Genomic DNA, 23,551 nt, shown 5'->3' on the forward strand with positions numbered 1-23,551 from the left:
GGGAAAGAAGTTGGGGCCACCGGGCCGGGCTGGGTGTAGCCAGCTCCGGAGCAGGCGGGGGGAGCGGCGGCGGGAGAGGGAAGGAACGGAGGGGCAGCGGTTTTGGGGACCCCCAGGACTCCTGAGAGAAGCCACAGTGGTGCTTCGGGGGGAAACGAGACGTCCACTGCAAGGGGAAGGGGAAAAAAAAAAAAAAAGAAAAAAGAAAAAAAAAGTGGCACTTCAGGAATGGACAAAGTTCTGTTACGGGGCTGCAAAAACATCCAGGGGCTGCCCTGGCTGGGGCGTCCCTGGGAGGGAAGGGTGGATGCAGGCAGGGTGAGGCCACTGACGGAGGGGACCTGCTAAGCAGGAACAAAAAAACTGGTTGCTTGCTGGAGAGTGCCAGATGGGTTGAATTCACGACAGGACTTAAGATGGAGGTGTTTAGTGGGGCTGATGCCAAAGAGGGAGTCCTTATACCCCTCTGTCTAGAGGCGTGGAGGTTCTGTGTGGAAAGATGGGAGAACCAGGCTCGTTTTCACCAGTTTGAAAGCACCACTTTTGCCTTTGCCTTGATCGTTTTCTTTTTCTGGCGGTGTTTTATCTCTATACTACTTTGGATGGGGGGGGGGGGGGATTTAGTTTGTATGCAAGACAAGCTCTATTCAAAATAAAGTTATATCCTGTCTGTGGTCTACCACCTTCTCCTCACCCCCAGCTCTCTGCCATGTTTCACGGAACGGATCTAGAGGGCTTCTTGAAAATCTTAATTCATTATTAATTTTCTATCTCTCTTCCACTTTTTTTTTTCCCCTCAATCTTTGTGATAAGGGCAGTGAAAAGCTAGAGAGGGTGTAAGGGAGTAGATGTATGAGCTGTGTGTACTGTGGCAGTTGCTACAGGTAAAAGAATATTGTTAGTTCCAAGTATTTAGTGTTTAACTTCAGAAATGTTGACTCTTCACAGCATTTTAGAAGCAAATTCAAAGAAAAAAAAAAAGTGTAAGGAAAGAAAAAGCCTTTCTTCTTGAGAAGGACCCTTAAACAGAACTCCTAAACAACTTAGAAATTGGTGGTACAAATATTTATGTGAACTAGCTGGATACAAAGTGCTATTAAATGCAAAGCAAATTGTGCTAAATACTGCAGTATTTTTCATGACTGTGCCAAGCACAAAGTTTTAAGGAAAAAAAAGTGTATTTTTAGTGGGCAGTCTTCTTCCAAGCTGGAGATGGAGCTTTTCCTCTAATCAGCCTCAGTGGTACAGATTACTTCTTTTTTTGTCAGACTTTCTCGAGAGCTTAATGACAAGTTTTACAAGAACCTGAGCGTGCATCCTGTTCAAACAGAGACTAAATCTTCCAGAGAGTGAACCAGATGATGTTATCACACAAATATAGCTGGAATTATGTGTGTCTGCCAGTGGTCCCTAAATCCTGCTGTCCAAGGGGCTGCTGCTATCTGAAACAAGCAAAGTGCTGCAGGCTATTTCATGCCTCCCAGTTGGCTTCACTTGAAACATCTTAATTTCCTGTTGCCACGAGCAATTTCAGAGGGTCTTGCAGGAAGAAACTTGTCTGTAAGCAACGACTTGGGGACCACAAATAACAAAATCTTGTTTAAAACAAAACAAAAAGTACACAAACACGCTGGCTGGGCTTTTGAAAGCTACTTGAAGAATGTGAATGAGCTTTCACCCAGAGTTAATTATCCAGTTGCCATCATGAGAGACTGGAGTGCTTCAAGGTTTCTACGTAAGAGGGAAAACCACTGGATTTTAGCCTCACTTCAGCAAAAAACTGCAAGGCCAGTGCTGGATTTAGGTGTAACTGGGTGGCTCTTGTAAGAGTTCAGCTCTTTGGGCCCAAGGGAGATCAACTCCTTCCCACCCCTGTGTCTTCAGCTGGAATGTAGGGAGTCCACGGGGTCTCTGGAGAAACTGGCTTGCCTGTGGTCAGCTTCCCAAAGGTGGGTTGGGAATTTGGAAGTAATAGTGGTGACCTGCTCAGTGGGTCACAGCCATGTTTTTAGCAGAGCTCCCAAGGGAGCAGGAGAGACAACCTGAAACGTCTCCTCATAGGAGCATGATGATGTGGAATGAGGACTTGGAGCTTTGTTACTGCTCAGGCCAGCGTGAGCTGGAACAGGGAATTACAAATTACAGGGTTTAAAACTTCTGGACCACTTGCCTCCCTTGGCAAGCACATTTTCCACACAAGGAACTGATCGATGGGCTACTAAAATGGGTCTGAAATATGTCTGGCATTCCTAGTTGTGAAGGCTGCTCTGTGGAAAACACCCATTTCTCTAGAAAGAGGCACATGGATTTACTATCTCCATGTATGCTACTGTGTCTTTGTCATAATTTCATTTTAAGAGAGGTTTGTTACATCAGCCATGGCATCAATTCACCCTTGAGCTCCCAAGGCTTAGGACGGATCTATTCCTTGCTGCAAGTAAATAATCAGGGTGTTAGTGACAAGCTGAATTTTTGGAATGATCCCTGCAGTGTTTGCTTTTTGGTTGTCTGGCATCAGCAAACCAGTGGACTTAGCGCTCACAGAGCTACCACAGGTATTTTCAGGATTTTTCCATCTTTTAATTGCTGCTTTTGTGGCCCAAAGCAGCTTTTTCTTTGCCAGAAAACTCTTCTCTCCCAATCCACTGCCCTTACCAATAGTCTCTTAAAATTTGTTTAAATTTATGCAGCTGAACTTTCTTGCCCAGCTGATAAGACATGAAAGTTCCAAGGAGGCTGGAGAAAATGAGAGGAGGATGCTCAGTGTTTGGTGACAAGATGTGAGCTTTGGGTCCAAAGGACCCTGATCAAACAGCTTCACAGTCGGGGAACCTTCCCTTGCTCCAGCCTCTTGTTGCCATAACAGACTTGGCACCATGACTACCAGTAGAAAATCAAGCAGGTTGTTTGGGGTTTTTTTCCCTAGCCATTGGATTTCACCATTTTCTCCATGCACATGCAGTGTAATCACTGATATATTTTTAATTTATAGTTAAGCATCACCGAAGAGCATCTGAGCCCAAACATGGTTGCTTGGTGCAGACCAGTTAAACTATCCTTCAACAATTGATTTATATAACTGAAATAGCTAGGGAAGTGAGAAATTTCCTTCCTCTTAGGATACAATGCCAAGGATGTCAAATCTCCAGAGAGCCTGATGATAAGAACTGGGCTGTCCTTTTTTTTTTTTTGCAGTTATTAAACAATTATTCCTGAGAGCACTGCAGGCTGTGGCAGGCAGGTCTGGGGCATCTCTCCTCCCTCTTGGTTGGGTGTCCCTCTGCACTTGGAAAGTGCTGCTGGAGAACCAGCCTCCTCCTCAGAGGAACGCAAAGGGTGCTTCAGCTGCTGGTGACATGGATGGGATTTTTCTTCCTGAGAGCCATCCCTTGGCAGGGCAAGGACCTGCTGGCTGCAAGGGACCTCCCACACCCTCTTTTCTCAGGAGTTGGATTCATTGTCCAGGGCAAATTTCAGATTGGAAACCAGCTTCCCAAAGTCTGCCTGTCGGCGCAACTCACTTATTTCTCCCTCACTCACATTCTTGTTCCTGTTGAACAGCCTGGATTTCCTACCATAAAGGCAAAGGGAAACTGAAGGTGCAATTTGGGAAGTAGTGTTAAAATATGAGACTATTTTGGAAGAAGAAAACCCCTAATCTTGGTCTTCCCATAAAAGCTCAGTGTTAATTCTGTGAGGGTGGTCTCAGCAGCTCACACAAAGGAGATTTATAGTTCAGGAGTTCTTTAAACTCTTAAGAAGTGGTAGTTGCTTTATGAATACCTTTCCCTTGAAATCTGCCTGGAAAAAAAATAAGACCAGTAATGACTGATCCCATCAATCCTAAATTTAGAAATGAATCTAATTTATAAGCCTTGCTTTTCAGCAGGAAAGCAGGTTATGGAACTGACCTAGTATAGTGCTGTTGGGGGAAGAGAGGAGGCTTGACAGAACTGAAGTTAGAATTAGCAGGGGGTTAGGGGAAGACTGGCAGGTTTTATGTGCTGATAATAAACATCTTATTACCAGGAGGAACAATGTTAATAAATGCTTATAGTAAACATGGAATAAGACCCTCATAATCCTTGTGAAAATAGAGAGGTTTTCAGAATGCAGCAATAACAGTCTGTCTAGTTGACTTTATTTAGATCAGTAAAACCTGGCTCTGCTTTCTCAGACCTCAGTGTGCCTGTGATTGCTTGAACCACAACGTTGTGCTGAGGCTCTGCTGGCACCTGACAAATGCACAGCCAAGTCCTGGAGAGTTACAGGTAACAAAGGGCTCTGATTATTCCTTTTTAAAAATAACAGCGTGAGTTACAGGCAGCCGGGGTCATGGTGAACTGTCAAACTTTTATTCCCCTATCAAAGTTTAGAAGGAAGTTGTTTGAGAAGTGCAGGTAACTTGCTTGGGCTTGACATGCTAAAAATTGTCACAAATTTAACTGCAATCAAGGTGATTTTGTAACAAAATGGCACAGCTCTCCTTGGATGCAATGCAAGCTTCAGTGCAGTGCTGATCCCTGGGTGGGTGCCCTGGGAACCAGGAACAACTGGGCACTGCCTTTCACAGCCCTAAGGAAAACCCTCAGTTTTATTGAGGGCACAGTATTCTGCCTGTGTTTTGCTCAAAGTTCCTACTTTTTGCTCTTTATCTACCTTTTATTGCAGTTATTTTGAAGCCAGGATTGTACTAAGTTCATTTGTCCTCTGTTGCAAGATTTCTGTCTTTGGTTTCAGCTCTCAAGGCTGCCTTGATTTTGGTCCTGGAGATGATCAGTGTGTTAAGGTTAATCACAGCCTGAGATGGAACCTCTCATACTGACCACCTGGCTCTGTGCCTTCTGTCTGTACCAACCAGTGGGCTCACTCTTTGGGGTGAGAAGGACTTTGTCTGTAAAAAAAAAAGGCAGTTATAACTGAAGCTAATTGAGTTAGAAGATTATTTTACACACAACCAGCCTCAGTGTTCACAGACAGGATAGGTTTTAATGACAGGGAGAGCATGAATCACTTGCCTGTCTGCATATTTAAAGAAATCTAAAGTAAGAGTAACCTGACAATGCTTTGGAAGATCTTGTATCTCTTTTCATCAAAACTATCACTGGGGAAAAGAAGGTCTTGCCTTGCATAAGCAGAACTTAAAATTAATACAGAACATCTTCCATCAACTCTTTATTTCTCAGTTCCAAGTATTCAGCCAGTCCTTGTCTGTTAAACCACAGAAAGCTGTTGATAGTGTGGCATCATACACAGGTATCTGATTGTGTGAGTGTTAATCTCCCTTAGGAATCTAGTCTGATGCTGGATTGAGAGAATAAACTACTGGGAACTGCTCAAATACATCCGTGGAATTTAGGTGGAGTTCTTCAGGCTGCAACTACAAACCCGTTCACCTTGTGGAAGACATTCCCTAGTTTTGCAGAGTCTGAGCTGTAAAAACAAATCCTTCCTGAATCAGGCTTTTCTGTGTCCAGTTTGCCAACTGGTAAACACTGACTGGGGGGTTGTTTAAACCTGATTAATGTTGATATGTCATTACCAGTGACAATCTGGAGTCTGTAACAACCACCTCCTGCAACTGCTGAGACTCTTTGGTGGACAAACACGAACCCTACTTGAAAATACTTTTGAACCCTTTAAATTGGATAACCTGAAAATTCACAAGCAGGCTTTCAAAATAACAATCTTTAGAAGAGCTTCCTGAAAACACCTCCACAGTCCAGTGGAGGGACACCTCATCAGAGGGAGTGAGAGTTTTAATCATGGCATCTCCAATACTGCACGACTTGCAGATCTGCTGCTTCGTCTTGAGAAAGGAACCATATCAGCCCAGAGCACACCCAGCAGCCTAACTGCTCCCCTCAGGGATAAAAGCTGGTTTCCTAAAAAGCGGAGTAGCTACAAATGGAGCTTTTGGTCTGTTCTGCTCCACATTTGGTAAAAACTGTCACTGAATCACAGAATGCCAGGCTGGAAGGGACCTCAAGGATCATCTGCTCCAACCTTTCTAGGTACTACTGTAGTTTGTATCAGATGGCTCAGCACCCTGTCAAGCTGAGACTTGAAACTGTCCAGTGTGGGGGAATCCACCACTTCCCTTGGGACACTATTCCAATGTTTGATTGTCCTGATGGTGAAAAATGTATCTCTTGAGTCACCAGGAGCAACTTCTGCCCATGATCCTTTGTCCTTTCCATGTGACTCCTTGTAGATAGGGAGTCTCCATCTTCTTGGTATCCACCCTTTAAGTACTGGAACATGGTGATAAGGTCTCCCCTGAGCCTTCTCTTCTCAAGGCTGAACAAACCCAGTTCTCTCAGCCTCTCCTCATATGGCAGGTCCTCCAGTCCTCTGATCATCCTTGTGGCCCTTCTCTGGACCCTCTCCAGCCTGTCCCATCCTTTTCGTATCATGGGGACCAGAACTGAAGACAATGCTCCAGGTGTGGTCTGACCAGCACTGATCAATTATTGAGGTCATAGTTCCATTTCTCCCATCACCTCTTAACTGGGAGGGCAGTAAGGACCAAAGCCCTCTCCATGCTGGAGGAAACGTGGTACGTTTGAATTGTAGGATTAAGTTGTGCTTCTCACAGGAGACTGTGTCAGTTGAAACTGAAAGAAAGTCCAGTTATACAGGAACTCCATAGAGTTTTGTACGACTAGTTAATTCTTCTTTTAATCAGGGTCAAGTGCTGATGAGCCACGTGATGATGATCACTAAACAAGCAAGAGGTGCTTGTTTACAGCCCTTCCCTCCAGGAATGGCTCTGTGGGTCTGACTCACTGTTTGCCAGCAAAACATTTGTGTGTCCCAAGCTGCAGATCACAAGATGAAGCGAAGGGATCTGAGGCAGCCTGTGGTGGACCCGTTTTCAGGAGGTTGAGATGTCCTTTGGCAGATCTTTAAATAAAAGCAGTGCTGGGTGAACTTTGTTCTCTCCCACTTCCGAGCAAAATCGATAGTCCATGAAGCGGTTGTTGAATTGGAGCAAAGCTCCTCATAGATCCCCTTCCAACCATAAAAGTGCTTATTAGAGACAGGGTCAGATAATATCACACCAAAGGCACCATCTTGGGCCAAGCAGTATTTGCACATGTCTGCTGCTTTCCCCATTTCCTCAGTAACTTACTGAGCTTCCATTTCTTTCAGTTCCAGAAAGATTAATTTTCATTTCTATTTAGGGTCATCCACCTCAGTGCTTAGATCGTGGGTTATTGACTGGTTTGTGTCCTACTTTGCTGCAAGAAAACATTTCATATGTAAATGTGAGGCAAACAGAGCTGATGGGACAGATGAAATGGTGACCCTGAGGTGTCTCAGAACTCTTCTTGTCAAAAAGCACCACTTTACCAGCTCATCCTGGTCCTGAATTACGCACCAGAGCTTCTGTCTTGAGCAGCTGGTGGGAGCTGCAACTTGCACTTGCATGAAAGTAGTTTCACCAGAGCAGTGAAGGACCATCTCTTGAGCTCGAGTCTATGGAATTCCTTTCAGTCTTAGCATAAGCCATCTTAAAATTGTGTTCTTAAGATTTTGAGAGCACTGTTGCAGCATGTTTACAGTTTTATCCTTTTTTTCCCTTTAACTATTTAAGGATGTAGGCTGGTCATTTGAAACTTCAAGCCAGCAATGTAAAGGATTAAAAAAACAATCATCCTTCACAAGGTGCTGGGGTTTGCTTTTTAAAAAAAAAATAAAGAATTGGAGTCTTTTCTTGTGCCAGTGTCAGACTCCAGGTCAACACACACTTGGCAGCAGCCCCTGGTTTATCTTCCAAAGGGTGGAAATTAGGTGAAGGAACAGAGACACTGGTCTGAAGCAGCTTTCAGAGATATCAATGCTCCTGATGTCTTGCTCCTCTAGACCATCAGACAACTCCAGAGTTGTGTTCTCTGCTTTTCTAAAACACTTATCAGCTGTTGAGCTTCAGAACTTGTTCAGCCTGTTCTTTGTGCCAATATTAGCATGTTCCCATGCCTCTTGTATCTGCCGGTGGTTGCAGGGGAATGATGACCAAGTCTACCAGATCTGGCTGGAGATTCACTCATTCTGCTTTGACCTACTTTCTGATGTGCAGAGAGAAAAGGCTTCATCTCATTTCTCATTCTTCCTTTAGGGCCACTCGTGAATTCTGCCTGAATTGTTTGGTGTTGTGTTTTTTTTTCTTCTCACATTGCAATCCCAAATTCTGCTGTTGTTGGAATTAAATGAGCTTCCCAGGATTGCTACACTGGGTGGTACTTGTATGAAGAGTGTCCATGAAAATACCCAGGAAGGATGAAGAATTTGATCCATATTATCTAGGGACTTGGCATGTGGAATGAGGGAGATAACCTTTTGAAGGAGAACTTCATAGTTGGACTTTGTGACTCAGAAGAATTTTTGCTTCTGTGATGAGATGTAGGATCTAGGCTACGTCCCCCCAGTTTTGGTTATCAGAACAAGTATTTATGCACTTTTCTAGGTTCATGCCACTCTCTGAAATGAAAGTCATGTGCAAGTAGGAAGCCAAGGCACCGCTGGGGTGGATCGTGGCAAAACATCTTTGTAAAAATTGCAAAGGCTGCTACAAACAGCCCAGTGTGTGGCTGAGGGACAGTGTCCCTCCGAGCCAGCCGGGCACCAGGGAGTGCCAGCAGCGCCAGGCAGCTGATGCCTCTGAACAGTGTCACCTCAGTGACACACCCCAGACATGCCAGTGCCCACTGGGACAGGGGCTGGATTCCAGTTTCCCTTCCTGCGGGTGCTCTGCACTTAATGGAGTAGCTTTAATCAAGGCCCAGTGAGAAACAGGGAGGTAGCAGTGCTCTGGTGTTGCTGCACTGCCAGGCTGACTGAACAAGGGGAATATTTGCTGCTCACTTACAGAAATGGCTTCTCTCGTTTTGAACTATTGGATTTTAATTTAAATGTAGTGTTTAATTTAGATTAAAATCCAATAATGTTAATAACGTAATGTTGCCTGTTTCAATAGAAGTGTAAAATGGTGACGTGTAGAGCCCAAGTATTTGGTTGGAAAGTAGAGAGTCCCAAAAAGGAGAATATTCAGATTAAATGTGCACTGATACTTAGCTGGGAAGATTTTAGATGCTGTTTTAAATAAGAGAGGGGACTGCTTAAATCTTGTTTTAGCAACATCTCTTACTGGCAGATACTCTCCACCTGGCAAAGATGTTTATATATTAAAACAGGTATAAGATACCATTTATTAATTAGTGCCTCAGATGTCTGGTTTGCCTAAAGTACAGAAAATTATTATTAATTATGTAGTAACCTGAGACTGGGCTCAGTGAAGATGATGTAGGGGGCTGCTGAGTTAGGAGCCACATCCAAAAAATAACCTGTCTGCAGAAACGTGGAAACCTGGGGGGCTTAAGGCCCGATGGCACTGGTGTGCTGCAGAGATCCCGGGAAACGTGGCTGGTGGTGTGTTCTGCACTTGGGCAGATCTGCAGGGGGATCCCAGCCAGGGGGAACAGCTGAGAGCCCAGAGGAAGGGGAGGCTGGGAAGGGTGTGCAGGGAACGGCTGCTGAGGGGTGGGAGAACAGTGCGAGTTGGTTGGAAAACCACCCCAGAGATCTCCAGGTGTGTTAAAGGGATTGTTATTCATAATACTTAATAGTACATAATGAATAATTAATAATAGTTTAGCATGTATGCTGCCATTAATTTGGTCTAAAAGAATTAACCGGATGCAGTTAAGAGCTGGTGAACCCAGACTCGAAAAAGCCCTTCTGGAATGTCCTGTGAGCTGGGCAGGAGGGAGCGGGGCTGCTCTGCCTTCCCAGCCCGTCCCGGCAGCTCTTCCCTCTGGCCCGGGACGGAGCCGGGATCTGCCTCGTGCTCCCGGCTTTGCCGGTGTCCGGGAGCCGCGCTCCTCGGGCTCCCCGTGGCCAAGAGTTGGTTTCTGAGTCTGTAAAGGATCTTTTCGGGCTGTTTTGTGCTGCCTGCTGACCCTCTGGGAGCTGCCCCGAGGCTCTCGGGGATCAGACAAGTGCCGTTTCGGGTGTCGGCTGCACAGAGCGGCTCCCTCCCGTCCCCGCCGCGCTCCGATCGCCTCGGTCAGACTTTACATCCCGTTTCAGAGACCAGCCGAGTCCGCGGCTCCCACCGCATTCGGTACCGGGGCCTCCGAGCACCGGTAGCCCTGCCCGGAACGCGCCCTCAGCCCCGGGCCCGCTCCCGCGGCTGCGGCCCCGCTCTCTCCGCGGTGTCCTTGGGGAGCCCGGGCAGCCGCGGGAGCAGCGCTCCCGGAGCCGCTTCCTCCGTCCGCGCCCGCAGGCGCTGGGCAAGGAAAAAAAGATTAAGTGGCCCGGAGATTAATCCGTGTCAGCGGAGGTGCCGCCGTCGGGCCGGACCCCGGTAGTTTCCCTCCTCCGCGGCGGGACGAGAACAATGCCCGGGCCGCGGAGGCCGCGGCGGGGCCGGTTCCGGGGCCGCGGCTCCTTCCACGTGGCTCCGGGCGGCGCGGCGGGACCCGCGCACCCCCGCGGCGGCGCCCCCGGCCCGCGCCGCAGCCAATCCCCGCCCGCCTACCATGCGCCGCGACCCCCCTCCGGCCAATGGCGCCCCGGGTCACAAACCTGCTCCACCATTGCCCGGAAGCGCCGCCGGGGCCGCTGCGCGGTGCGGCCGCCGCCGTCCCCCGCGCCAGCCCCGCCGAGCCCCGCGCCAGCCCCGCTGCAGGCGCAGGACGGGCCGCCCTGTGTGTTTCGGGGGCCGCTGCGCGCATGCTCGGGCCGAGTGACGCCGCGACTCCATGTGTGTGAAGCGCATTATTTGGCAGGGGGAACCGCGGCGGAGAGGATTAAGCCGGGGATCCCTGGCTGTGCGGGAGGAGGAGGGGTGGGGGGGGGAAGGAAAAAAAACGGGGCGGCGAAGCGTTGTGGGGGGAAGCGAAAGCGGCAAGCGGTGGAGCGGGACCGGCGGCGCCCGGATGCGCGGGGAGGTGGAGCGGCGTGTGAGTTCTCAGCTTTTAAAAGTTCTCCTTGGGTTTTATTGTCTTGGGGGGGGTGGGAGGGAAAGAGGCGGCGGCGTTGACCGGTGAGCGGCAGCCACGGGGGATGCGTGTGCTCCCCCCCCCCCCCGGGGAAGTTCCGGGGGAGCCCGGGTGTGCGGGGCTGAGCCGGGAAAAGTGCAAAGTCCTGTGGTGAGGACTGATGGGTTAACGCCTGCCAGGGAGGGAGCGGGTGTCTCTGCCTGAGAGGGCGGCAGGGCTCCCCGGCTGCATCCTGGCCGGGAAAGTTCGGTGTCTGCCTCCCCCCCCCCCCCTCCCCAGGAACGGGGCCGAGCGTCCCGGGTCGCCTCTGGCTTTTGTTCGGCAGCCGGCGAGGCGTTTGTTTCGGAAAGTTGTTACGGGTTTTCCGCCGTGCCTGCTTCCTCTTCCTCCTCCGGGGCTGGGAGCTCAACAACCCTCATCCCCCCCCCCCCGCGTACAGCGCCGGGGCCGCCGCTGTGCACGGGGAGGGGGGGGGGGAGCAACGGGGGGCGAGTGGCCGCCCCGGGCTGGCAGCCCCCGCGGTGGCGGTGGCCCCGGCTGGCCCAGCTGCGGCCCGTGTCACAATAAGAGTCCTCGCCCTCCCTGCGGCTCAAGGTGCGACCCCCCCCCAACCTTCCCTCCCCCCCCACGCCGCGGAGGGCGGGTCGGTAACGGGGTTATCAAACCGGAGCGGCGGGGGGAAGGTTCTCTCCCGTCCCTGGTTTTTCCATTCCTGCACGTTTCCCCCGCGGGAGGGGCCTGGTAGGATTTGGCCCCGCTCGGGATAGTCCTCTGGAAGTCCAAGCGCTGGCACGCGTGGAACTCCGCAGGATCCCGGAATTGCTGCTCCGGATCCCGGGGGAGCCGGGGCACTGCCTGGCTCTGCAGCCACAAAGCTGGGGAAGCCCGGGAGTCGGGATGCACGCGCCTCCTTCTCCACAGCATCTTGCCTTTTGATTTTTATTTTTCACGTACATCCTGTATGTCTTAGGTTTTACCCTCACTTGTCTTCATTTTTTTTTTCTGGCTGCCCCACGCTGTCCCAGCCTTGTGCCGTGACCCCCTTCCCCCCGGGATGGGGCTTCCTAAGCTGATGGGCACAGCAGTGAGTCTCCATTTGCAGCCTGGCCCCTGTGCTCCATCCCAGCTTCTTTTGCAGGTGTTTGACTTCCATGTTTCTCCTTCCCTTGCCCGCCTGGGAAGGCAGCCGGGAGCAGAGGTAGCTGAGCTGCTTGTAGAGGCAGTTACACAGGAAGTGAAACCAAGAGGGGCCTTTGGGAATCAGAGACATGCCAGGAGGCTGGAAGCTGCCATACCTCAGCGGGAGCAGGGAATGAAACCCGGCTTTCTTCCAGACAGACTATTGACCTGTGTCTCGAGTGGAAGGAGATGCGGGGAGGAAGAAGCAGGGGTGTTAGAGACGTGCTGTTAGCGGGGAGGACGAGCTGGTAGGGGACCAGAGGCAGGAGACAGCAGAAGAAAATAGGAAATAAAGGGATGTGTAGCCTGTGGAAAGCTTTTTGTGTGATTGAGCTCTGGGGTGGCCTTCTGGGCACTGGGCTTCCATGCCTGGGGCTGGTGACAATGGGGCTGGTGACAACTGGTCTGTCCCACCACCTCTTGGGATGGTACCTGCTGAGATGTGGCAGTGATACTGCACTGATGCCTGCTGGCCTCTGGGCCACTGGAGGCCAGTAGCCCCCCAGGCCCTGTACGTGATGCAGGGAGAGCAGGGGGACACTACTCCCCAGTGCCATCCGAGATTGTGACATAAATGGAACAGCATATTCCTGTACATCACACTCCATTAGTTGCCGCTGTTGCAGCCTTTGGAGCATCTGGATTGTCAAGCTCTGGACAAAAAGAAGGGGTGTGATATCCTGGAGGCAGTGAGGCTCTGCAGTGAGGTATCTCAAGATCACCAAGTGTGCTGGTTTTGGGGCTGGGGAACTGCTTAGTTTGGGTTTTTTTCTCCCTGCAGTTACTGGTTTTGGAAAGGGGGAGGGCAGCACAGCTTTGCAGGTGACACTGAGGCTGTAAAACCCACCACGTCGTGTGCTCTCTGAGCAAGCAACAGGCTGAGGCTCTTCTATCTTTTCCTTGGAAAAAGAGCACATGTATTCCAGCCAGTGTGCTCTGGTTGAACTTTGTGTAAAAGGACCGAGTTCTGTGCTTGAAGTAAAACCACCTTGCTGGGTGTCACTGGAAGAGAGGGGGTTTTATTACTCAGTATCCAGCAGTGGAGTGGTATGGAGGGAGCTGAAAATATTTCTCTTTCCTCAGAGGTGGAAGCTCAGGAGCAGCAGGAACCATCCCTACCTGCCTTGCACAGGAATGAGGTTGCATCAACGGGCCATGATGCAACACTGCTGGCACATGATGCAGGGGCACTATGCTAATGCTGTAACTTAATATAGCTGCCTTCCGACTTTTTTGTAGTAATTACAGGCCGGTTCTCATCCGTGGGGCTGTTTAAAATCATTGGTTCAAATTCAGAGCATGCTGGGGCACTGCGTGATGTTTGCGAGGCTTGTGCAAGGCAGGGTGAAGGGTTTGGATCACTTTTTTTGGCCAAGAAGCAGCACACCTACGTAGGTGCAATGTTTGGGCCCTCTCTGCACGACCTCAGGTTTGAGCTGGAATTATCCCTTTGCTGTTGGAGGGACTGTAATTGTGGGAGGAACTCTGGGCTTACTGACTTATGGTCTTACACTGCTATTTCTGGGTGTGCTCTTCATTAGCTCGACCCGTCCATACACACCATGAGCATTCTTACTTTCTTGTTGCATCACTCCTTCTGCTTTTTAGGAGGGGAAGAAGGATGCTTGGAGGAGAAAGTAAAGGAAGTCAACTTCAGGCAGCCTTCGGCTAGTGCTGGAAGTCGTTTAAAAATTAGGTCTAAAATTCATTCAGGTGTGATGAGGCCACAAGTGAGATCATCTTTGGTTTTCAGTGCTACCACCTTCAGTGGTGTCCATGTTGTGGAGTCCCTGGCCAGTTGCCAGCCCCGCTGAAAGTCACAGTCTCTGGTATAAGAAGCTGGGGAGGAGGGAAGTGACAAGGTGCTGTAGTGGTCAGCAGAGCTCAGGTTTTCTGCCTGGATGGAGCACTCGCTCCGTGTGTGACTTGTGAGTGGAAAATGCTGGTTTGCTGCCTAAATTTAGAATGTTTTCATTGAGCAGGTTCTGAACCACAAACTTCTAGATGCAGCATCTAGATGTTACTGGCTGATAGCAGGAATGAAGTGTACTTACACATTTAAAAATTCAAATCGTTAGGCATCAGAACTTATCTTTTTGATACTGTGCACATATGAACTGTGAGCTCATCCCCAGGTTTAAGTTACCTCTGATACTTTGGGTTCTTACTGCTGTACTGGGAGGGCAGTGGTTGTGTGTTTATTTTGCTTGTGTTTCACTGTGTCTTGTGAGATAAAAATTCATGTGCTCTGTACAGAGTGTGTGAGAGGTACCTGTGTGTGAGAGGTACCTGTGTGTGAGAGGTACCTGTGTGTGAGAGGTACCTGTGTGTGAGAGGTACCTGTGCAGGTACAGACTTTTATCCTGTATATAGATCCTGCCCAAATAGGTCACAACAGCAAAGTTGGGAAGAAAACATGCAGTGTGTTCATTCCCCTTTTGAATTAAAATACACATGCTGAGCTCTCAGGACAAAATAAAAGGAAAAATGAACTGTGATGTAAAGGGTTTTTATCCCTCCTCTTAGAATGTCCAACATTACAACCCTGCTCCAGGCACTTCTCAACTTCCAATTTATATCTTTGTCAGTAATAAGTAACCTAGACCTGTATAGTGGTTTGGGTGGGTATTTTTTTTTTTACCCTCCAAATGTTCCTGGAGACTGTTGCATCTGAAAATATGGCAGGCTTATTTTTAGACTTGGGAAAGTAACGTTTTCTTCTGTGTGATGCTGCTCATGTTGGAGGTATCAGAGCACATGGTCTGTAGAGCAGCATGTGAAGAGCACTGCAGTTAGCATGTTTTGTTGATGGGGGGGGGGGGGGGAAGGTGGTACCTGAACAGTGTTTCCTCTTCTCCTGGCATTAGGCAAAATAAATGTTAAGAGAAGAACATACCAATGATGGACAAAAAAGCTCCAGAACAGTCTTTCAGATGGATTCTTCTTGGAAAGTTTGGGTTTAATAGTTTTTCATCAGCTCTCCCTGTGCTACCTGTGCTGCTTGGTTTAGATTTGTGTCCTTAAAACCTACAAGCTGGAGTCTGGCACTTTATATATAGATGTTCTTCTTATTTATGCATTCATATTATAATAGATTGGTTTAAAGACTTGCTTGGGGTCCTTTGTTTTAGGCTTTTCTGGCCTTCTCTTCCCTCCCCTTGTCTACATTTCTGTGGCATCCCTTCACCTGGGGAGCTGGACATCTGCTGAGGATGTTGCCTCTCGCTCAGTTCCTGCCTTATTTCTTATGAATCACCTGGAATTTCTGATGTTATTAATTTCTTGGTGATATTTTCTATCTGCTCAGCCCTGCTCAGTCTGAACGCCCTGTGTGAACCTTGGTGAACCTCCTTGGCAGATGAATCATGTGTCCATTTTCAGGTGGGGAGAAGGAGAGTGAATTGCCCAAAGCATGCATTATAGGACAGGGACAGAACAAAGGTTAAGGTTGATTAATACACAGTTTCCTACACTGTTTTTTTGCTGTTCAGCACTTCCCTTCCTTCTCCTTTCCCCAGCTGCTGGAGGTGCCCATGTTTTTACTTTCATTGCCTTTAATTGTGTTCTTGGTATTTGACTTCTTGGTGTGTCAGGGCTTGGGACTCCCCAGCCAGGCACCATCACACAGCTGGTGTTTAGCTGCCAGTATTTGTGTCTGTGCAGCCTGTTCAGCATCACCTCGGGAGACTGCAGCTGCCATGGGGCAAGAGGGAATTCTCCAGGACAGCTTCTCTACCTCCTCATTCCAGAGCACCTCTTTGTTGTGCTGGGTTTCCAAACCTGCTCTCCAATGTGCTCCTCTCTTCCTAGTGAGGCTGGAAAGCAAAGTCATGACTCACTCTGTGAGCACAGCTCAGCCTCTTGGAGTTAAGGGGGAATGTGGAGGAAAAAACTCATCTAGTGAGGCTTTTGGGCTGTATGGGACCAAATCAAGGCTTAGTAAGGAAGTTTTGTCCACTTTTGATGTGTTGACTCTGAAGAAAAAAATGTTAGAGTGTGTTGCTGTCTCAACATACTGAAATAAGGCAGAAAGTGGAAAAACTTTGCCTTGTGCAGCTGCAGCAAATGCCCTTTTCTCTCCTCCTTGTCTTCATGGTGGGTCAGGCTTGGCACAGCCCAGTCTGGCAGAATGGTGTCTGGCCAGAGCTGGTGAATCCAGAGCAACTCAGAGGTGGGCAGGGAGATGCCAGATGTTTGCCCCTGTTACTGCATCCTGAAAATCAGACTGCTCAGGGCCAGCTGATGTGCTGGGTGCTGTGATAACTTGTTCTCACCTTTGCTTTTGCTTCCCTGTCCTCCCTGGAGGAGGAACTTTCCTTGGGTAAATCACTTCAACCTCACTGTGCCTTGGCTGTTCCATCTGCAGAATGGGTAGCAGTGTGTGTTACAAAGGAAGCAGGTAAAACAGGGCTTATGGCAACAATTCCTTTCATTTTCACCTTCATCTTTAGCTTTTCTGTCTGAAATGATTTAACCCTGTGTCATTGTGTTTTTCTGATGAGAATAACTGGTAGGACTTGGGAAGAGAGGAGGGGAAAAGAGTTTACTTCACAATCTAATTCCCTGTTGTCCTAGGAAATGCAAACACTTGAAGGCTCTGGGAGAGTAAAATTTAACAGGCAGGAACAGAGGCTGAAGGCCTGGCAAAGAGGGGGAAGGAGCATGATGTGTCTTGAAAACTGAAGCAGGGAGTTCAGCCCCAACTCTCACATTTGTTAATTCAGGACTTAATTAATGTCTTTGCAAGCGATGTGCACAAGTCAGGTGAGTTTTTGAGCTCTGCAGAACTCCTTCCTGTACATCCCTCATAACTGGCAGGTCCATCCCAGCAGGGTCAAGTCCAGGTGTTTTTCTCCAAGATGTCTGGAAGCTTATGATCAGGAGTGTTCAGTTTGCCTTTTAATAAGGTGGCTCAGTGTGGGGAGGCTGTTTCTCCTCCCACCATTGGCCTCCTTGAAGAGCCCTTGGGCATTGACTGGGCTCCTCGGGTCCTCCTTCCAGCTCCTAGTTTGTGCATAAATCAAACTGATCTGCTGACCCAGACCTGGTCCTGTAGGAATTTTCTGTGGCTCCATCAGGTGCTGCTGGCATGAAGCAGAGTATGTGGAATGGTCTGTGTCACAGGGATGACTGGAGGCTGAAAGTGCTGCAGGAGTTGAAGTCCCATCCTGGTGTCAAAGAGCTGTTTAACACACACATCTCTGAGTTTATCTCAGTCTGTTCTGTTTGTGTTCATTCTTATTAAATTATGGTTTTTAACTTTGTTTACTCTGAGCTAAGCATTTTAGCCTCTATCCATTTCCTACTTCTGTGTTTCCTTCACTTCTCTCTCCCCTCCCGCCCTCCTTTTTCTCTCCCAAAAGAACAACAAACAAAAATCAGTGTTTTGCAAGAGTAGAAGAGTTTTAGTGGCTGTTTTTGGGTGACCCTCCAGGTGAGACATCTGACCACAACCTGCCTCTTTGGAGAAGTTGGCAAGTCTGCTACTCCAGCTGATCTGGCGTTAAGTTACAGCTCTGCCACGTTTGGAAGAGGAGTTGGTCTCCCAATTCCTTTAACAATTACGAGGTGACTAATAACCTGAATGCAGTTTCTCTGCTAATTTGTGGTGCCTTGTAGTGAACTCTGCAGCAGCATGAAAGGGATCAGTGTGTGAGCACTCTGCCTTCTGCTTTTGGTGTCTTACGCGTCACCTTCTGACTTGGGCTTATTCCTGTGTAAACACGAATCAAACTAAATTAGAAGTTGTACCCAGATCTTGCTGGACCTGGCAGCCTGAGCTGTGTGGCTGGAGGGTCTGGAGGCAGTTCACAATTCCAGTCATCCAGGACAATCTCTGCTTCTTGCTGCCCTCTCTCTGGCAGGGTGAATGGGAGCTGAAGGGATGGGAACAACAGGAATGAAGCTTCTGAAAGAGCTCTCCCACAAGGCAGGAGATAAGCCCTGGCATGAAGTAAACACCACTCCTCCCCTTCTCCCCTCACTCCCAGTATCTTTAGCTGAATGTAAATGGATATTTAAAAATTCAGGTACCTGCAGAAGTTTCTAAAACACTCAGCAGCAAGTGAGGCTTTGTGATAACTTCTTACTTTTGCACCCCTTTTAACCATGTAAGTGACATGGGCAGTTCCAGCAGAGTGTGTGGAGGTAGATGCTCTGCCTCACCTGCCAGGAAGAGGTTCCACTAGCTCTTTTTATCATAATTATTAATTCTTTAACAATAAATGTTGTAACTCAACGTTCTGACAAAAGTGGGTGACAAAAACTTCTAGCAATGTTAGATGACACCTCAGAAGGGGGGTGATTTTTTTTAATTGTGTTTGGCAGGAGACCAGATGAACAGGGTGGTAAGAGTGAGCTGATTTTGAGGCAAGTCTGTTTTACTTTCTCCCCCCCTTCTCTGTTACATATCCAAAGTAACTAGGAATTTATTATGGGCTGTTTGCATTTAAGTGTCAGGTTGCTGGAGCTGAAGGAATAAAAGCTTATTTTGTAGTTTTTCAATGGGAAAAAAAAATGAAGCCTTGATTGATTTTTCAGTTAGTCTTGAAATGGTTTTTGACAAGACCTGTCTCATTCAGTTTCGGATACAAATACCCAGTTTCACTACCTATAAGACTATAAGAGTTGGCGTTCAAGAAAACTTGTATTTTTAATTTTTAATTCAATAGGACACTTCCAATGGAGTCATGCTGGTTCACTTGCTTGTTGGAGCAGGGCAAGGCTCATTGAAGCCACTTCTGTGGCTGTTACATGGGGGAAGCATTGCTCAGTGGCTTCTCTTAGTTTGGTTTATGCTACAGGTACTGAAGCCTTTCCAGATGTTGAAATTAGTCAGAAAATGAAATAATTACATTTCACGCTGATGCTGATTTACCTGTTGCTGTAAGTGGGAGCAACTTCTTGCCACAGCCTGTCAGCTGTGCCCAGTGTGCTCACTGGCTGAGGAGCCCCGTGGTCACGAGCTTTGAAATGCTTGCAAGCATTAGAGGAAGTGAAGTGAAGGCTTTCATATTTAATAGGATCTTGGAAAATCCTGTCTCCAGCAGAATGAGGTACCACAGTTGTGCACGTGTCCCCAGCACGGCCGTGTGTACAGACACACTGAGCCGAGCACTGAGGTTCATCCAGTGTAAACCTGAGAATCTCTGGGTTTTGTTGTAAAACACTGAAGTTGTGCAGTGCTGGTCTCTGCAGGAGGCTGGGGAGCGTGGACTTGCCATTTTGCTTTCTGCTGCCTTGTTTGTTTGAAGGGTTGTGAGATGTAGTCTTGGAGGAGTCAAAAAAGAAGCAAAATTAATCAGTACCATTGAAGATGAGGTGGAAAGCAGAGTGGCTTTGGGGGTGCTACATGTGCAAGGTATTCAGTGGCAGGAAAAGTGCTACAATTCTTAAATTCTGAACGAGAAAGCTTTTTTTCCTGACATCTGTAAATATCACAAGGTTTGTGATTGTGATCACGCACTTCTCCACACTGTGGGAAAGCTGGGATCAGGGAGGCAGTGTCCACCTCCAGCCCCCTGCAAGCCTCATCCCGTTACCTTCTGTTGAAGCTATTTAAGATTCCTCTGCTTTTTCTCCTCCTTTCAGCAAAGGCATCTAGAGAGGGATGAATTAATTCCCTTTGCTGGACCAAGAACTGTTCTTAAACCTGAAGATGATCTTGGAACTCGATGATCCTTAAGGTCTCTTCCAACCTAAACCATTCTATGATGGCTTAACAAGCAGCCAGAGCTTTTAAGTGATAGAAGTGGCTTGGGGAACAAAGGCATGTTAATTCTGTTGGTTAAGACCTGATGAGGGACTTATTTCTGTGATGTGCCTGAGAATTATGATGATGAAGACTATAGAAGTAATTAAATGAGGCTCATTTTAATATTGCACATGTTATTGATCCCTCAGGACATTCAGATACACAAACTTGGTAAGATTTCCTGTGCAAAGCATTGTTGGGTGTAATTGTGACACTTCTGGTTGTTGTCTCCCCAAAATGCCCTCATGTTTCTGTGGCTCTTGTTTGACATCAAGCTGGTGAAGTAACCAAGAGTCTGAATTTCATCTTGCTCATCCTCAGTATTGGTTTGTTAGTTCTGGGCTGAGGGACCCTCCCAGGTTCATTATCAGTGGAGAGGCTCACTTGGGATTAAAAATCCCTCAATCCCATGGGTGATAATCACAGAATGGTTTGAGTTGGAAGGGACCTTAAATGTAATCTAGTTCCAATCCCCTGCATAGGCAGGGACCATCCAACCTGCTCTTGAACACCTCCAGGGATGGGGCAGCCACAGCTTCCCTGGGCAGCCTGGGCCAGAGTCTCACCACTCTCACACTCCAGAATTTCCTCCTCATGTCTCACCTAAATCTCCCCTCTTCCTGTTTTAATCTATTCTCCCTCATCCCATCCCTCCCTGCCCTTGTCCCAAGTCCCTCCCCAGCTTTCCTGGAGCCCCTTCAGGCACTGGAAGGTGCTCTCAGGTCTCCCTGGAGCCTTCTCTTCTCCAGGCTGACCAACCCCAACTCTCTCAACCTGTCTTTGTAGGAGAGCTGCTCCAGCCCTCAGATCATTCATGGCCTCCTCTGGACTTTCTCCAGGATCTCCCTGTCCTTCTTGTGTGTCCAGAACTGGACACGGTTTCCACCCCAGCTGCAGGACCATGGGCTGCAGACCTGGCTCTGTGCAGGCCTGATGCTGGGTGCCTGCTGCTCCCCTTTGATCTCAGGTGGGGGATGCAACCTGCATCCACATCAAGTTTTGTGTGCCGAGGCTTTGGAATTAATTAATGATGGTGGCTGTGCCTGGCTTCCCCTGTAAATAGGTGTGGCTGCTGGGTCCCTGCCAAGCTGCCATTTCATTCCCTTATTTGGATTTCTGAGCATTGTCATTCTCAACACACACCCTCGGTTGGGCTTTTAAATCATATAGGTCGGGAAACTAAAATTGCTGCTGCAAAATTATTAGCTTGTGGGTTATTAACTTACTCCTCCAACTGAGATGAGGAACATGTCATGAGTGGAGGATGGTGTCCTGAGCTTCCCCTCCGAAAAAAATGTAAGAAAAGAGTTTGCTGCTGTGTTGGCAGCAGCTGATGCTGAAGCCAGGTAAGCACAAAACAAATTATTTAGGAAAAATCAAGTTATCTTATTGAGTTGGTGCCAGATTGCTCAGTTAAAGTCCCTGGCCCTTGGTGAGCCCAGAGGATGGGGAAGCATCCCTGCAGCTCTGGGCATCAGCCAGGCAGAGGAGAGCAAGCCCCCAGAACTGGCATTCCAGAGCAAACATGATGCAGGCAAAAAGCACATCCTACTCCATGCTGAAGGCAGGACAGATTTTTCCACTGGAGCTAGACATAACAATTTGCCACCTGTTTTTATTTGTGGGTTTGTTGGGGGTTTTTTTGTGGTTTTTTGTTGCCTTTTTTTTTTTTTTTTTAATTGGACATTGCCACTCATTTCAGTCTCCATCCTAAGGAGAGGTCCAGACCTTTCCAGTCTTCTTTCTTGGGGTTGTTGGGCAGTGGGTAAAAGAGGTGAGAGATTCAGGCACACATCCCTCCTCCCCTCTTTCATACTCTGCCAAAGAGTTCTGCAAATGCATTTCATAACCTTGCCTCTTTCCATAGAAAAAAGACACCCCCCCCTTCCTCTGTCAAAAATATATTCTACATCTGAAAACAGAAGATAATGATTCCAGTTCTTGAAAAACATGTTTATTCAACAAAATCCAGAGAGGCCGGCACCGTGGAGCGGTCAGATTGAGCTTTGATTAAAACCAGTTCATGGCAACTCCTTGGTGGGGATGGAGGCTGGAGGCTGGGCAGGCTTGCTTATCCTGGAGGGAACATGGAGCATGTCTGCCCTGTGCTGTTGGTCTGGATTGATCTGGATGATGATGATTTTGGGTGGTAAGATCCTTCCTGCTCACCCCGTGTGTCCTGTAGATCTTGACCCTGGGCGAGGATCATCGTAATTGACCATAAACACAGAGTAACTGAAAAAGAGTTCCAACTGTGCTATGTATAAAAACCAAGAACCCCCAAACTAAGACCCTTGAGGCTATTTGTAGCTCTTCTTGGTGTTCCCTCCCTTTGTTCAGCAGCAGATACTGTAGTTCCTCTTCTCGGAGCGGGCTCTGCTTTGTTCACGGCGGCTGCTCGGCTGCCGGCTCCGCCACGCCGGGTGTTTCTTTTTGTTGCTCCTGCAAGTCAGTCTCTTGCAAAGATTTTGATTTAATGAGTCAGGTCTACCCATAGAGTAATTACAAAGATTAACTTGGATAGATGTGAAACAGATGTGTAACACTGCTTGGACCTGGCTCCAGTGCAGCCTCTTAATCGTTGGATTCATCCTTTCTCTGTCAACTCCCACTTCACAGTTTAAACTACTAATTGTAAAATTAATGACAAAAAGAAAATATTTTCTCTCTGCTTCACTCATGGGCTTCCCTAGTTTCTTATCATACTTCTTTGTTCTTGGAGTGAGAACTTGACATTGCTTAAATGCTTCTCTACGAGGGAATACAGCTCTCAAAACCAAAGCAAAACAAACCTGGTTTACCCAAAGGGCTGCTCTAAGGTTCACTTTATCTAGAAATAACAGCTTTTGTAGCCAACTTTGTAACACGTTGTTCTTACTTTTATGAAACTGTAGTGTCTTAGAGCTGTTTCCTGTGGACTTTTTGTGGAATTAAGTGGGTTTTTCAGAGATTTTTCTGGGCAACCTGCCCCCTCTCAGCCCCCATTTGAAGACATAAATTGTGTTATGAGTGAAAAGCAAGCTGCATGCTTGTGTCTGCTCGAGCCCGTAGTGGTGCAACCCTAGACAATCATGGGTGTTTCTATTCATGAGTAGCCAACCAAATCGTGATCTGGGTATTTTGAGCCTGACTGATCTTCTGAATCAACCTGCAGAGAAACGCACACTCCATTTTGTGCTGACCTGGGACTCCCTGCAGGGCTCAGCCAGTGTTGCATTTTCCACGGAGCATCAGTGAACTCGGTTCCATTTGCTGTGGGTACTTCAGCATTGTGAACTGCTGACCAGGAAACTGGGGACTCCAGGCTCTGGTTACAGAAAGCCAGATTTGCAAGGTCTTGAATAGCAAAGGCTACCTGGGAGGAAAAAAATATCATTGCAGTTAGTGCTGATTTTTTTTTTTCCTTTATCAACTGCATTATTAGAACATCTTTATCTTTGCATCTTCCAGGTATCCACACTTGACTGAATCCTAATCTCACTAAAAGCACAGGTAGATCGTGGGGCTTGTTTGGGGAGGGAGGAAGGAGCTTGGTAATGTCATTACCACTGAGATATTCCAGACTAAGGAAAAAGAGGAGCCAGAATGCACTTGCAGTTTGGTCTCAAAACAC

General features: G+C 47.9%; 1 protein-coding gene across 4 annotated transcripts in view; it reads left to right on the forward strand.

Annotated features, from left to right (window-relative positions):
* GATAD2A (GATA zinc finger domain containing 2A) overlaps positions 1-23,551 on the forward strand; it is a 59,761-nt gene that overhangs the window by 726 nt on the left and 35,484 nt on the right. The window contains exon 2 of one of the 4 annotated variants that reach the window (XM_051639438.1): positions 4,178-4,271. The exons of 1 other annotated variant lie outside the window; for it this stretch is intronic. The gene's annotated coding sequence lies outside the window, so the exon portion shown is untranslated. Of the gene's footprint in view, positions 1-4,177; positions 4,272-10,556; positions 10,769-10,883; positions 10,968-23,551 lie in introns of those variants that run through there. 2 more of the 4 variants (XM_051639439.1, XM_051639437.1) reach the window with 2 other exon arrangements.

This window comes from Apus apus, chromosome 24, assembly GCF_020740795.1.
Source record: "Apus apus isolate bApuApu2 chromosome 24, bApuApu2.pri.cur, whole genome shotgun sequence".
In the NCBI taxonomy this organism is placed as follows: Eukaryota; Metazoa; Chordata; class Aves; order Apodiformes; family Apodidae; genus Apus; species Apus apus.